We start from the raw sequence: 17,630 nt of genomic DNA on the forward strand, positions 1-17,630 counted from the left end.
GGGTTTATATTATTGGCCACAAATGGATGCTCACATTGAATCATTTGTTAAACAATGTTTCATCTGTCAAATGTATCAAAATAATAATATAAAAGAACCATTATTATGTCATGATGTACCATCCTTACCATTTGTAAAAATTGGAATTGATATAATGGAGTTTAAGAGGAAAAGTTATCTAGTTATTTATGATTACATGTCGAAATGGTTAGATATTAAACCCATTTCAAATAAGTCCTCTCAGTGCATAATTAATGTGTTAACAGATGTTTTCAGTTGTTTTGGCATACCATTGGAAATAGTAGCGGATCATGTTCCATTTGATTCACTTCAATGCAAACAGTTTGCGAGTGAATGGGGTTTTAAATTCATTTACTCAAGTCCAAGATATGCACAGTCCAATGGTATGGCAGAACGAGGGGTGCAAATTGCTAAAAAAATGTTAACAAAATGTAATGAAGATAAAACAGACTATAGAATGGCTTTGTTAAAATATAGATCATCTCCTGTATCGGGCACACATTTTACACCTTCTCAATTAATGATGAATAGGAATTTAAAAACAAAATTACCTTGTACTTATACATATTTGAAACCAAAGTTAAATTATAATACTAAGATGGAATTTGATAAAGTTAGGAATAGAAACATAACTAATTATAATAAAAACACTAAAGAGAAGCCTCATTTTCAAGTAGGCCAAAATGTTTGGTTTAAAATAGACCCTAGTTCTAAGAAATGGTTGTTGGGTAAAATTGTTAGTAATAATAATTTTAGATCTCATAATATAGAAGATAGTTATGGTTCTAGATATACTAGAACTTCATTTCATGTTCGACCTCAATAATTCGGTGTTACTGTGTTTGTTGTGAGTGTGTAGTGCGGGAGCATTGCATTTCTTTGCTGTAACTTAAGTTAAGGATGATTTGAGTTTGTAAGACTGTTTTGTTGGTCTACTTAGCTTATGATTTTATTTTTTATTTTTTGTAAAAGGGGGATGATGTAGTAATGTATGCTTGTAACAGAACGCAACTACAGACTGCTTATAATGACCCAATGCATACGGGAGTGGGGGGACAACGAGCGTCGTTTCTGAGTACAGACGCTGTCAGATTATAATGAACTGTGTAACTATAGGATTAGCAATATTAGATCTCTCTCTCTTGTCTGGACGATCAATGGTGGTACATGTGTAAACGAAACATTAAAGGATTATTATAATAAACTCGGTGTTAACTGAAGAAACGTTTTTTACTAAGTATTTTGTATTGTTATGCAAATTTAAATCCATTTAATATCAGTTTTTGTTGTTGGTTTGAAGAGCTCTCATTTTGGGCGTAACAAAAACGAAATCAATAAAAAACCGGCCAAGTGCGAATTGGACTCGCGCACGAAGGGTTCCGTACCATTACAGAAAAAAAAAACAGCAAAAAAATCACGTTTGTTGTATGGGAGCCCCACTTAAATATTTATATTATTCTGTTTTTAGTATTTGTTGTTATAGCGGCAACAGAAATACATCATCTATGAAAATTTCAACTGTCTAACAATCAGGGTTCATGAGATACAGCCTGGTGACAGACAGACAGACAGACGGACAGCGGAGTCTTAGTAATAGGGTCCCGTTTTTACCCTTTAGGTACGGAACCCTAAAAATTGTCCCGTGAAAAAGCTTTTTACAAAAAAAAACAAAATCGACCTCAAAAGGATAAAATAAAATATTAATCAGCTCTATGTCTATAAACCCCCTAATCTCGTAAACCCTGACTCGTCAAACCCCAACCTCTCAACCCCCTACCTCAAACCCCCAACAACCACCCTCTACCTTTACCTCTCACAACTACCTCTCACCCCTCAGCCTCAGTTTCCAAAACTACCTACATTAAAAATCATTTCACATACGAGGGAAATTCTACGTTTCGTCCGTGGTCTTCATCATCAGTAGCCTTGTCACGAGTTTGACATTGATATATTCGCTAGCGTGTGCGTAACTTACTTTCTATGCATCTCGCTCGTATTTGCATATTAGTACGTGGTAAGGCTACAGTTGCAGTACATCAAATTGGTGGTTTTCGGGAGGTGCTTGAGTTACTTTGGGTAACACCGAAATCACTATACACGTGCCTTTACAAAATGAGGAGTTCCCTCAATTCCTCATGGATCCCATCATCAGAACAGCACCAGATTAATGTGGGACCACCTTGGAAGTACCTTCTTTCGAATAAAAAAAAGAATTACTCAAATTGGACCACGGGTCTCGGACTAATTGGTGAACATACAAAAAAAAAACATAGCCACAACCGAATACAGAACCTCCTCCTTCTATGAAATTGAAGTCGGTTAAATTGCATGTAATTTACTGTTGAAATACGAAAATACTATCCACAAATTTTTATCGAAATCTGACAAAAAAATATTCTGCAACAAAATAAATACGTCAAGCAAATTAAACCGTCATTTGACATACAAACATATTTTTTCAACTGGACAATACCAGATCATAAAGCTATAACAATTAAAACAATTGGCATAACAGTTTCCTGCATGAACGTGGGTGACTCCCACTGGCTCCCTCCCTCTCCAGGCATTGGTAGGGGGTAGAGGGAGACAACTCCATGTTATGTTACACATCGTTTTACATCGCTGAATTGATTTAACGCGCACTTTTACGCCATTGTGGTGCTCTTTGAGCATTTTTTGGATTTATTAACTCGATGTATGGAACGGCTCTTTTATGGGTATTGTTAATTTATTCGTTCGGTTGAGGATTATTGGCTTGTTTCTGGTTCATTATGGAGCTGAAATTTTCGGATTTAGTTTGGATTAGAGATGAATTATTGATGTGTTTACAGTGAAAATAGCAAGGAATATTAATACGATTTTATAAGTTACCGGTAAGTAAATATTATTTATTGCGCACCGTACAGTTAGAAATACACAGAAAATGAAATACGGTTTAAACTAGGTAACAACAGGTGGTCTTATCGCTAAAAGTGATCTCTTCCAGACAACGTTATTATTAATTGTAATGTAACCTAAGTATATTTATAAAAGGCGAAATGGGACAAATAATAATAATATTGGGAGCAAATATTTTGTTAGCTTTAATATACTAATAACAATATCTCTAATGACCGCGGTTTGACTTTAGATCCTTGCAGGGATGTTCCGAGGCTTCAAGAAACTTGATATTTATAGGCTAATACACTGGTGCTACCCTTGAATTTTCATACATAGGGGTTTCCAGAAAAAATGGTACCGTTTACTTTTTTTCGAAAAACCATCAACTTTTGGGTTACTTAGGCTCAGAATCACGAGTACTATTGAATGGGACAAAGAAAAAAAGTGTCCCCAGTTTTTCATACAAATTTTGGGTGTCAGTTTTGTAACGGTCCATACAAAATGTATGTGAAAATGCGTTACAAAACTGAATTTTTTTTGGGGACACATTTTTTTTCTATTTAAATCGATAGTCCTCGTGATTCTGAGTAGAAATAACCTATAAGTTGATGGATTTTAGAAAAAAAGTAAATGGTACACTTTTAAGTCATATACGCCGTCGAAAAAATCATAACTTTTTCATAAATTTCGTGAATCTAGCGTAATTGCACTACTTATTTGATATTAGTATTAATGGAAAGTGCGTTTAATTTACTTTGCAACGATATATTTTTCTGTTTACATAAATAATGTTTTCTCTAAATGTAATGCAGAATATTTAATAAATATTCGTATTCATAAAAGTACCTACTAAGCCCTGCATTCCGCAACTGTTTGATTTTATTCAAATTTAATTTAATCAGCAGTTCCACTAAGTTATTATTATTAATAATAAATAGTTAGTTAAATGATCAGTCCATTGAATTTTCATATGAGGCAATTCACAGTATATCAATAATTAAATTAAAATTAAATTATCGTTTATTTCGAGCTCATGACTCATAAAATGTTAGTACTTACAATAAAACTTAAAAAAACTATATTAGTGACAGTACATACATACATACATACATATAATCACGCCTATTTCCCGGAGGGGTAGGCAGAGACCACGGATTTCCACTTGCTGCGATCCTGACATACCTCTTTCGCTTCCTTCACTTTCATAACATTCCTCATACACGCTCGCCGGTTTAGGGTGCTCTTGACCTGGCCTTTCTTCAGGATTTCCCCGATCTGATCAGAGAAAGTCCGCCGAGGTCTGCCCCTTCCAACTCCCGTTTCTACCTCTCCCTTATACACTCTCTTTGTTAGCCTTCTTTCACTCATTCTTTCCACGTGTCCAAACCATCTCAACATACCTTTCTCAATTTTTGTCACTACATCTACATAGTGACAGTAATAATTTCTTAACTAAATTTATTAATGTATGTTATGTATGTTTTAAATTAAATAATGTATGTTTATTGCCAATGTGATTCTAGCTTAATGTCCAATATAATCTCGTGTTTAATAACTGGTGCATTGATAATATTGAAACGTTTGTAATAACTTTTGGACATTTACCTAATGCTAGGAGTATAATGCTGCATATATTGCCACCAATACAGTATGTAATCACACGATGAACAGGTATTACGTAATATGTGCCTGATATTGCTACAACATACAGTTTGGAAACGCGCTTTGAATAGCTAATTGAAATTTTATTGCACATAGCCGATTTAATTTGTTTGTGATGCAATATTGGAGTAATTTGGTTTTGAAGCGCGTAATTTGGTTGTTATTAGGTTATAAATAATGATCCACATGTTTTATTTGATACTGTCAATATGTCACAACCAGCAGCTGATTCGTACTTACTATTCCACTTAATTTTATAATGTTAAATGTCACATTTTTTAGGGTTCCGTAGCTTAAAAGGAGAAAACGGAACCCTTATAGGATCACTCGTGCGTCTGTCTGTCCGTCTTTCACAGCCTATTTTTTCCGAAACTACTGGACCAATTATGTTTAATTTTGGTACACATAATTATGTAAGTTTGTGACCCAAAGACAGATATGTAACGTAAATAAATTAATTTTAAACATGGGGGCCCTTTTTGGAGGGTAAATTTTTGAGAATCTCAAATATATTTTTTTATAATTTTAAAATAAATAGTTTAGAAGTTATTTAAGAAAATATCCAAAAAATGACTATTCCTAAAATTGAGCCTTAGACTTTGAAAAAAAAAAAAGTTCTTTACCTATAGATGACAGGAAAACCTATTAAAATGTGCAGTCAAGCGTGAGTCGGACTTAATTATTTAGTTTTGATCCGACCCCTACGGGTTTTTTAAAGACATTTCACTCACGTTTCACATAAAAAAATACATTGTTAAAAATTGTGTAATGTACGGAATCCTTGGAACGCGAGTCCGACACGTACTTGGCCGGTTTTTTAATAACACGTCGGTGGCAAACGAACATAGGGCCCGCCTGATGGTAAGCGATCACCGTGGTCTTTGGATGCCTGCAATTCCCTTGTTACATACGCGTTGCCGACCCTTTGAAAACCTGTACACTCCTTTTTTGCAGAATCCTCCGATAATAACTAGTTTATTGCAGATCCTACTTACAAGTAATTAAAAATATCCTTTTATTTTGAAAACAAAACATTTCATTCCTCTCCATTGTATATAAGTAATTGTTTCGAAAAAATAAAAGTATAAATTTATTTGTAAGTAATTATGACCTAAAGCGCCCTCAAACTTAACTTAATATAAATGTAAAACGTTGACCACAAACCGCGCTGCTGACGACAGTGGGTCAGGGTCAGAAAGGGCTTGTCAGACGTCACAGCCTTGTGACATTCTGTTAGCTAAGTAGCTACGTATATGCGCACAGATTTACCCTTCAGAGACTGAAAGCTTCAATGCATGGCAAAGTGGCCAGTGGTTGTGTTCTCTCAAATTTCTGTCTTACCGGTCAATTCAAACGTGATAATTACTAGATACGAGAAAATATGAGATCTAATAGATACGTTATAGTTTGGTTCTCAACTTAACTTTTGCAGTTCGATTCGAGAAACCAATTGTCATTTCACGCTACAATTATTGTGACGTTTTGGGATATCCATTAGATATCTAGTAGTCTAAGTAATATCTTAAGCAAATCTTAAGGAGATCGTTCAAGAGGAAATTCGGAATCGCGGAAATGTCAAATTTGACATGACTTTCTTAAATATCTCGTTATCGTTTCTGTTTCATATCTAGTAGATATCTAGTTGCTATCTAGATCATTGCTCGAATTGGCCCGTATGCCTTGTGACATGCTGTAAGCTAAGTACCTAGCTACGTATATGCGCACAGATTTACCTTTCAGTGACTGAAAGCTTCAATGCATGGCAAAGTGGCCAGTGGTTGGGTTCTCTCAAATTTCTGCCTAATGCTCGACATACATGGAGAGTTTTGTACATGGGGGCAAAACAAGGAGTACTGTGAGCGTAGTCAGTATTCATTCGATTTTATGGATATTTTTTACGACAGACGAGTGTAAGACCTAATATTTCTTGGAGAAATGTTATCATTAACATTAACTGTGTCGACTAGTACAATAAAATAGCAAGTGTTTATTTTATGGAATTTTTAGTCGTTTCGATTCCCGAGCGAGCCAAGCGAATTTTAAAAAAATCATTTAATGCTGTTTTATTTCTTTTTAAATAGAAAAGAATGTTTCCTTTAAGTAAAATGAAACTTAAGCTTTTGAAGACACTTTCCCTCCAGGCCCATAATTTTTTTCCACACTGTATATCTTCTATTATTATTATTATATCATAACAACATGCTTACCTCAATATAATAATTTTAAAATCAAAAATAAATTTCTAATTTGGGATCAAAGTAGGCGCATTTCACGGTACTGGTTCCAGTATTTATATCAAAGCATAGCTGCTCGTAAGATCGCATACCTTTTTATAAAGGTTTGATTTATCCAGCCTATACCGAAACGCAGGTACACGGTAAAAAGCATTATTTATGACGGTTCACGTGCGACTGGAGAAGGAATCTTTTTCCGCCTGTTTTTGTACCGCATTTTATTTCCTAAAAGGACATGATAATCATACACATTAGTTATATCGTTGTCGGTTGATGTGAATTATTTGTTTGAACTTACATAATATTTTTCACTACACCAGCTGGTAAAGTTACTTACTTACTTCGCTGGCTCAGCGACCCGAAGTGGATCTTGGCCTCCGATACTAGGTTTCGCCATTCGTTCCTATCCTGTGCGACCCGACGCCATTCAGCCGCCTGGATGTCACATAGGTCCTTCTGGACCTCATCGATCCACCGGTACCCAGGCCTTCCGACCGGACGTCTCCCAGTTGGTCGCCCCAGATAAGCTCTCTTGGCCGCACGATCCTCTCCCATCCTCTCCACGTGGCCGAGCTAGCGAAGCCGAGCAGCCTTGCTCTCGCCGATGATGTTGGGCTCGCCCACCAGTTCCAGCTGGTAAAGGCTCATTTAATTGTTCAAAACCAGGTGACAATCGCTATCGCTTCGCCATCGAATCGCTTTGCCTCTCTATCACTCTTCCATATCAGTGTGACTGTGACAGTTGTGTTTTGTTCGCTACGGAGCGTAAGCGATTGCACGATTGGCATGTTGAGAGGCCTGATGAAAAAGTAGCATTTTATCCGCATGTGTGGCAAAGTAGACTGATGCAAAAAAAATAAAAAATTATTTTGACTGGTGTTGGCTGGTAGAATTGGCTTTTAAATGATGATTTTATAATAAATAATATGGACTATTTGTCTGCAATAAACGATTACGATTACGATAATAAGGTACATTTGGATTTGATTTGATTTTGTTTGATATTTTAGTTAGTATTTTCTTCGCGTTGTTGTGGTGAAAATTTTTGTTTCACTCGGTGGAAAAATTTGTTTTAGAACAACAGACCGTCAATGTATTCCCATACGGAATCCCAAAATTGACACAAAACTTGTTGCAAAATATGAAAACCGTATAAACAAACGACATATTGCTTTGAATGTTAACTACTCTCAGTATACAGCGCGTCATGTTCACCTAATTTAAAATGCAAAGTCGAATCTTAGCACTCGCGTGCACCGAGCGAAGTTGAATGGCGCTCAACTTTTTTCACAAAATTCACTTATGTCTTACTATATTGCGTCGCTTTGTGAAATCAACGTGTGTTGCGAATTTTATTTGTACTACACTTGTCCGTGAAAGTTTAAAAATATCAAATAGGTCTAGGCTCGCCCCGGGAAGGGTGGGGCCGCGCGCATGCGTACGAGGCTTCCACCCTGTTGTGGGGAAAACATTCCCGGTATTTTTTTATTTACGTATGAAATCTATTACAAAAAAAATCTGTTTAAAGTTCAACTATAAATTGATAAAACTAAAATTCATAAAAAAAAATTTTGAAGTTTTTTATTAGAAAAATATCGACTATTGTTAGCTATAAATAAATAAATAAATAAATAAATGTGTTTTTAATATATTTCGAATCGCCACATAAAACTACTATGAACTACTATGGTTTCCATTTTTTTTTTCGTAATAGTAGAAAATGGTAGAAGTTTTGCGGGACTAGCAACACTCCCTGCTCAAAGCAGTCGGCGGTTGGCCGCGGCGCGCGTGCCTGTGCGTCATGCCTCCCTTATGACGGACGAATCACTCGCGATGGATTCACAGTGAGTGCTTGAATCGGACATATAACTTTAGTGAGGATAATGATATATAATGTTCGATTTATGGTTTTATAGTGATCATCGGTGAGTAGTGAATTTTAAGTTAGTTTTAGTTAAGTGCGCGGTAAGTACGATTAATTTCTAATGATAAAAAAAGAAACGTACGTTAAACTTTTGCAATAATTGCACTTTTAGTGTAAACAATAATAATATTAAAAAATATATTAAAAAACTAAAAAGGCAAACGAGTTTCCATCAAGCTAAGCTGAGAGTACTAGGACCGCAGAAAGCGTAGCAATTAACCTACGCTCTTTGCCGTAGCGGGTCTACGCGTTGCAATTAGTGCTACGCCAGCAGCAGGGTTACATAATTATGGCCGTTTAGACGGCGCAGGAAAAATGGGACGCTGATTTAGTTGGGACTTAGTTTTAATTTTTAGTTTAGTTTTAATTACTTTTGAAGTTGGCAAAGATTGATGTTTTTACTGGTGTTTTTAAATTTACGTGTTATTTACGTTTCAGGGTTATTAATATTGAAATTGGAATAAAAGAGTAAATTTCATATTTTGGTGAAAATGATTTTATTTAAATAAAATAATGATACATAAAAATAACATGATTATTTAAAAAGTGCATTTTCGTGCGTGTTTAAATACTTATAAACAAGTTAACATATAAAAAGCTTAATCTATTATCTTATTCAGAATCCTGAATTTCAAGAAAATATGAGGTAGAAAATTCTCTGACATTTTATGTCAAATTATAATTATGCGTTTCAACATTTTTGTTTTAATAATAATTGAAAAAAAAAATCAAGCGTAAATAAAATAACCTGAAATACATTTTATTATAAAAACTGGATTGTTTGTTTCACGATTCATCCTTAAAACAAAAACTTGGAAAAAGTAACCTCAACAAAACCTCATTATTCAACAAAACAATCCCGGACTAATCTCCGTAGCGATTAGTGCTACGAGCGTAGCACCCTCTACGGCGTAGCACGGTAATCGCTACGAGCCTTAATTACATACGATTTTATTGCGCTTCTAAATGTCACTAACGATTACGTTAGTCGCTGTTAGTTTAAGTTGGGTTACGTTACACTTGGGGACAAAGAAATCTGTCTGTTTGAAAATTAATAAATAATAATAAAAAAAAAACATTTATTTCAGGTCTTACATACCCATATTTATGCACATTACAAAAATTACAAAAAGAAAAATAGAAAAAAAAATGAAAAATATAAAATAACATTAATAAAAATTCAAAATTAAAATTATACTATTATACAATATTTAATATTAATTAAAATTACGTTTATTCATTTATTTTAAACTTTATTGCACAAAAAGAAGTAAAAAGTACAAAAGACGGACTTAATGCCTTAAGCATTCTCTACCAGTCAACCACTGGGCCAAACAGATATTTACTAAGGTGGGTGCAGTGAGAAAAAAAAATGTTTTAAATACTTAGTGTAATACTATCATACATTAACATTTTTTTTCAGTTGCATGCGTAATAGATAATATACAAGTATTTATAAAAAAAAGGTATTTTTATTCTAATGAATTAAAAAACCGTTCATGATACATTTAAAGAGATAACCTATTTTTACATATTCATATTGCCTTTGTATATGAATTTATATTAAATACTTTCCTAATTAATTTTCTATGAAACTAACAACGTAAAAACCTATTGTAGTTCTAGCCTTAAATAAAATATAATAATTAATTAAAAAATAAAATTAATATAAACATAAAATCCTTAATTTCTTAACTGCTCTTTAACAGTAGAAAAAATCAAGCAAAAAGATCGGGACAGTACAAGAAATATTTATTATCTATATATCACATCACGAACTTGATAATAAATATCGAAAACAATAACATAACTAGTTTATCGTCTTTGATTGAGGCATAAATATAATTTAATACCTAACAATTACAAGTAATTAAGTACTAGTAGTAGTAAATTACTTTCACGTTATTGTACAAAAAAAAGGTTCATATGATATTCACATAGAAGGTACAAAGGCGAACTTATCCCTATAAAGGATAATTATAGTAAAATTACAACTAAATTAAGAACACGATAATTCGTAGTGCAATACATTGAACAATAAGATAATGAATATTATCCAATATTCAGAACTAGAACGGTAACGCCTTGCACGCTTAACAATGCCGTTAGCATCAGCAGTTAAACGCTCACGAGCGCTAAATATCTCCTACTCGTAGATTACCGTGTGTACTAAAATATATGGCTCTCACAATGGGTATTGTTCAATTTATTGCACATTCGTAGTTCAATACATTATGGGAAGTAATTAAATGATCAGCCATTTTTAAAACTGATCTGCAAAAAAAATAGCCATTAAATCATTTGGGCAGCATACAAATATGTTGCTGGTAATAAATAAAAATCGAGCTGCAACTTTTGTTCAGCAAATAATTCACAAACGGTCAACATTATAACCAATATCCATCTGCTTAATAAATAGTTGAGCTGCAAAATTATTATTTGGTCAGCAAGATTTAAATATTGGTTGGCAGTTTAATTGAGACGTAATGCATATTAAACAAATGGTAATCTGATGTAATAAGATGGGTTGCGTTTGATTTGAAAAATCGGCAGGGTTGCAGGCGGAGCGGAATCGTGCGCGTGCATTTCATTCGATGATTATTAGCAGTCACATTGCGGTGTTCTAACGTATTTGTTGGTGATATTTATCCGTTTTGGTACTTTGAGAGTATTATAGGTATAAAATGGAAGATATATTATTAGCTACTAGAAAAGTGGATTAGGTTAGGTTAGAACTGCGACCTTCACAGAAAACAACTGCTACTAGAAAAGTGGGTTAGGTTAGGTTAGAACTAATTTTTGCGGATCAGTTAAATTGTAATCCAAAATGAAATAATCTGCTTACCCACTGACTGCTTAACAAAATTTGATTAATGGTGGATCGCTTACCGCCAATCGAATAATTAATTTGCCAACCAAATCAATTTAGAGCAGCTCATTATGTCATTAATTGCGAACTGATTTTGAAATACTTACTAAGCTTAAGTTGCTGATCAAATACACATTTTGGCTGAACAAATATATATTTTTGTTCATCAAAATAGGAATATTTTGCAGATCGATTAAATAACACGCATAAATTATTCGTTTGAGGTAAAAAATCGCCGAGTCGGACTCGCGCACGAAGGCTTCCTAACCATTAAGTAAAAAACGACAAAAAAAATCACGTTTGTTGTATGGGAGCCCCACTTAAATATTTATTTTATTGTTTTTAGTATTTGTTGTTACAGCGGCCTACTTAAATTTTTGGCTTTGGTAACAAATAAAATAAAATAAATAATTACATAGAATCACTTAACTTATAACTAATCAGTTCTTTGGCCTGAACATTTTTGTTTAATTCACCCACCTGGAAGTTTTAATAAATACTACAGTATCCATTAAATTTAGTTAAAGAAAATTAGCTCTGCAATTTCGACTGATACATTTTCTTAATCGTACAATCAAATGAACCCGAATGACTGAATTAATAAATTGACGCTCCGGCTGTGGAATGAGCTCCCTTCCGAGGTGTTCCTAAAGGTTTCCGGTATGGGGTTCTTCAAAAAAGTAGTGTACAGGTTTTAAAAGGTCGGTAACGCTTATGTTACACCTCTGGAGTTGCAGGCGTCCATAGACTATGGTGACTGCTTACCATCAGACGGGCCGTATGTTTGTTTGCCACCGATGTGGTATAAAAATGTGATATGAAATAAACATCTGGTTTGTTAAATATTTCATCGTATGAAATGAAACCAGCCGACACGGCGCAGACGAAGTTAGACTACAAAGTCATGCCCGTAATAGGCACCGTTATATTTTTTTTTACCCTATGTCCCACTGCTGGGCAAAGGCCTTTCCCCTTGATTTCCATGACTCCCGATTTGGTGCTTCCTCCGGCCAGTTGTTCAGGTAGCTGTCCAGGTTATCTCGCCATTTTTGCCTTGCCAGCCTTTGCGCCACCGTTAAAATAGTAGCTAAACATATAGCGAACAATAATTTACCTAAATTGTAACAAATTTTAGGGTACTGCGTGAAAAAAAAAACAAATGGCACACAGAGAATGATAAAATTAATAAACAATGAATTTGTAAAATATTAAAAGGCACAAAATATAACTGACATAAAATAATTGAGCTGTAATCATTTACTTCGTTTTCACAAAAAGCGGCACGTCCTCAAAAATATAAATTAGGAAAAAAGTTGTTCACCCACAAAATATTATTATGTTACTACTTTTGTTTTTTATTAGGCGTTGCCACAAAAATGGTGCGTTTTAGATAGCCTATATTTTATGTAAACAAGTTGTAGACGAAATTATGAAATTTAAATAGGATTTATGTTATGTATCTCCTGTTTATGTTTTTCGGGTAATTAATTGCTGAAATATGATCACGCTTTGATATAAATACTTATGTATAATTAGGTTAGTACTCAACAACGTTATTATACTATTTAGACTTACTACTACCTATATCCTTTATTACTTGACATTTCTCGTCTCTTAAGTAAATTTCTCTTCGAAAATTATCCTTTGAAAATCTTAATTATTCTCCATATTCAATTAAATTGATTATTTCATAATCAATTACGCGAGCGAGTAATCCAATAACCGACGTGACGCACTCGTCTTGTCTAAGTCACAGTGAAATGGAAACAGTGCGTTGATATCAAACACATTTATAATATAACTTATAATTTATCTACTTTGCTTAAAAATGTACTTTTAGTTTTAAAATTATTATATTGTGGTAGGTACGTTTGTAGTATAATTTTCATAATATAAAAAAACCGGCCAAGTGCTAGTTGGACTGGTGCACGAAGGGTTCCGTACCATTAAGCAAAAAACGGCAAAAAAATCACGTTTGTTGTAACTATGGGAGCCCCCACTTAAATATTTATTTTATTCTGTTTTTATTCAACATTTTTGGACTAATTGTAATTGTTAAAAGATGAACTATGGTCGTATAATTATAATGGCATATCAAACTATTTGGTGAAGTAAGTTTTAAGGTGGCGAAAATAGCAAACATAATTAAAGAAATAGGCAAATTATTTTTCAACCACAAAAAATACAGGTTGATGTGCAAATGGTTTTTCTATCTCGCAAGTTTTATGTTACATTATAACGCTAATTTAAAGATTAAACTAAATAATTTTCCATTAAATAATTCACTATTCAATTTTATTTCTTTACCAAACGAAACAACAACGCAAAGTCATTAGTTCAAATCCAGAACTACGATAAAAAAGGAACTCTTAATTATTCTAGTTTTTGCCCGCGACTTCGTCTGCGTGGAATCAGTAACAGCAGCTAGAGTAAGTTTAGCGCCTGGATAAAGTGTAATAGCAATCATTCAATTTCAGCATAAGCTTAATTGCTTGACTACAATTATCAGGCAATTCATTAAATCTCTCATTCCCCCCCCCTTTTCACTCTCTGTAGGGATGATTTCCGACATAAAAACTATCCTGCCCTTCCCCGGGACTCAAACGATCTCTGTGCCAAATTTGAACTAAATCGGTTTAGCGGTTTAAGCGTGAAGAGGCGACACACAGACAGACGGACAGACAGACTTTCGCATTTATAATATTAGTATGGATTATGGTAAATAAGTTCCTCTATTACACCCACACATGGAGCATTCCACTAAATTGTCTACCGTTGTTCCGTACAACGAAAATGTTCTGAAGATTTGCAGATAGGAGTTTTTTCTGTCACAATGAATGTAAAAAATGCCTAGTAAAATAATACTAATATTTGAAACATTAAAAAATATATCCAATATACGAAAAAAATGCGTTAGCATGGGACGGATAAAGATAAAAGATTGACAATGCACTTAATGTGACCAGACAACAAACCTATAAAAAACATCGATAAAAAAGCAATCCGCAATCCCCAATAAATCTGTACCCGCACTAGATTCCCACAAAACCTAAGCGTGCCAAATAAATCACATCCCATACTGTTCGTCGTTTTCATAACGATCTCGCGACGTAATAAAAGATGAAGGGGCGCTAATACGGCCGCTCGTAAATTGTCAACGTGGAGTGTACGAGTGTGGCTATAGGCAGCTCATTGCATTTGGGCCGATTTTTAAAAGCTTTTAACTTGCCCTGTTTGTATGTAGGTATGTTGGTTAGTTAGTGTGGGTCAAACCTTGGAAGCAAAATTTGACACACTTCCCGATTTCCGATTGAGAAGAAATTTTGCATACATATGTAAATCGTAGGATAATGCAATATTATGATGACATAGAACTAATCTGATGATGGAGACAGCAGGTGGCCATAGGATTTCTGTGAAACAACGCAAACTAATTGTGTTTGGGGTTGTTAGAATCGTCTCGATAAATAGTAGTTGGCTAGTGGCCTGTGGAAAGAAAAGTACAGTTAGTGATAAAAGCTTGTACTAAAAATTTTTTTTTTTTGCCGAAAACTATTTTTTTGTTGTACTTTTTTTTTTCGTCTGAATTCGGTTTTGGTGGATAGAGTTCCCTATTTTGTACAATATGAGCGCAATTTTACTGTATGTCCTACAAAAAATCCTCTGATTTAATAAAGCGTAGTCATTCAACGGATACCTACATTTTTTGTCCCGAATTGGGATTCTGTATTTATTTCGCCCAAAATGAGGGGCTCTTCAAACTTACCAAATATTAAAATCTACAATAAAATAGACATTGGCCCATTTGGGAATTAAGTTTTTAGTTTTATTGGGATACTTTCAAAAACGGGATAATTTTGAAAATGCACATAATCGAAGAGCCTAGGTCTCCTTTCTCAAGCACTAGCAGTGCAAGCAGCCGCAGCGTTCACGACCGTGTATCGCGTACACTAGACCCATAGAGTAACTTATACTAGAGCGGTACTGTCATAGTAAATTTTGTAACCCCAGTAAATTCACTGCCATCTGTCGACACACTTTAAAACTAAAAATTAAGATTTATAAAACTACGATAAAATGTATTTGAATATAGAAAAATGATTTTTTTTAAATGCATTAATTATTTTTATGATTTTGACCCATGTTCTTTCACTGATATGCGTTAAAATTGTTAAATAACAAACGAAACAGTCAACGCCATCTATACGACAGTGGGCCAAAACTAGTGGCGCCCTCTGAACGAGAATCAAATTTTCTTGATTTTTGAGGCACGTTTTTTCCTTAGACTGTAAACATCTATTACGGAGTTATATCTATCTTTGCTAAAACTAAACGCGCGCGCGAGTGACTAAAAACAAGTGAGTCTAAACCGTAAAATTATTTAATGAAAATGCACATACTAAACTTAAAGAACTTTTTTCTGTAGTAACAGTATTTAAGTTTTTACAGTGACGAAGTGTTGCTAAAGTATGATTTTTTCAAACTACTCACACACTCTTGTTACTGTCCCAGTACATGTCACCCTAAAACTTAAGACTTTGTCTATCACACGGTGGCTAAAAAGTAAGTGCATTCCCGTTGCTAGGGAGGTTTTGGTATTATACTGAGCAACATTTACTATGGGACCAACACCGAAATCGCGAAAAAAAATTTGGCTGTTTCTTACATTTTGGCTGGTCCATTTTCTATGGGAGGGCACTTATTTTTTAGCCACCCTGTATAAATGACAGCAGAGTGCCATCTATTGGGCATTAGAATGTTGAGCACTAGGACGTTTAACTGAAAAGTTAACCATTTATAAAAAAATAATCATTGGTAACCAAAATATGAAAACCTTTTATGCAAAAAGTTAGAATTTGTTAGTAGGTAGCCCGTATGAATTGTAAATATAATTTAATAAAACCGTATATTATTTATACATTTGTACGTAAACGTATTCGTTGTATAAATAAACAATGAGGGTTTATAAATAATATTATTATCTCTTTGTGTTTGAATACGTGAGCAGATTACTTATTCCATGAAAATGTTTTAAGCGCTATTAATTCGACTACGATTACATTTCATTAAAAGTACATAATATATTCTACATATATGTATATTTGTGTGATTTAGTTTCAATTTTACATAACTAACTATCAAAAGTGGGCTAAGATTTCAACCCCTTTTTCATACCCTTAGGGGTTGAAATTTAAATAAACCTTTGATATTGCTCTCATAGAGTCCAAACTTCGCTATAGCATAAGGATCTGGGGAAATAGCTATAAATATAATATGGACCGCGCCTTTATTGCACAAAAAAAAGCTATCCGCGCTATGGTGCGTATACCGCAATGGGAATCTTGCCGGGAACACTTTAAGGAGTTAAAGATATTGACAGCTCCCTCTCTTTATATTTTAGTTCTCTTGACGAGTGTCGTGAAACATCGAGAGTGTTATGAGTCACAGGCTGACATGGCATTAAGACTACAGTCGAGAACGAAAAATTTCCCTCTTACTGCAGCGTCGCGATTAGCGGTGGTGTCGCACACTGCTAGAGTTCAAGCAGTGAAGTTGTTCAACAAGTTGCCTATCGAGTTAAAATCTATGACATGTCACAAGAAATTCAAAGCGAAACATAAATTATTTCTGTTGAAAAAAAAATATTACAGCGTTTAAGAGTAACTGTTTTAACTTTTATTATTTGACTTTTAATCATGATTCGACTATTGGCTATTTATTTTTGACATATTGTATTATTTGACATTTTGTATAATTGTAAATGAAATTATTTAATTGTAAATTATTTGTAAATAGGCATGTTTTATTTAATAATGTAAACATTCAAACACAATGTATTATTGTATATAATCTACTTATAAGTAAACATTTTATAGAAAAGAAAAAGAATATTAGAAAGAATAAGAGAAAAAATATTGATCTCACTAGACTTAAGGACCCGGACATAAGAGTGCAATATAGTAATACACTGGGATACAAATTGAAATTAATTAAGGAACAGGATATAGAATATAATAATACAAACAATTTACCAATAGAC

General features: G+C 33.9%; 1 protein-coding gene and 1 long non-coding RNA gene across 11 annotated transcripts in view; one reads left to right on the plus strand and one right to left on the minus strand.

Annotated features, from left to right (window-relative positions):
• Window positions 1-17,630, plus strand: part of LOC134742269 (disintegrin and metalloproteinase domain-containing protein 11) — a 784,213-nt gene that overhangs the window by 156,780 nt on the left and 609,803 nt on the right. The window contains exon 1 of one of the 10 annotated variants that reach the window (XM_063675311.1): window positions 8,502-8,722. The exons of the other annotated variants lie outside the window; for them this stretch is intronic. The gene's annotated coding sequence lies outside the window, so the exon portion shown is untranslated. Of the gene's footprint in view, window positions 1-8,501; window positions 8,723-17,630 lie in introns of those variants that run through there. 10 annotated transcript variants of the gene reach the window in all.
• Window positions 1-17,630, minus strand: part of LOC134742286 (uncharacterized) — a 529,938-nt gene that overhangs the window by 98,672 nt on the left and 413,636 nt on the right. The window lies entirely within an intron of this gene.

This window comes from Cydia strobilella, chromosome 6 (assembly GCF_947568885.1).
Source record: "Cydia strobilella chromosome 6, ilCydStro3.1, whole genome shotgun sequence".
NCBI lineage: Eukaryota > Metazoa > Arthropoda > Insecta > Lepidoptera > Tortricidae > Cydia > Cydia strobilella.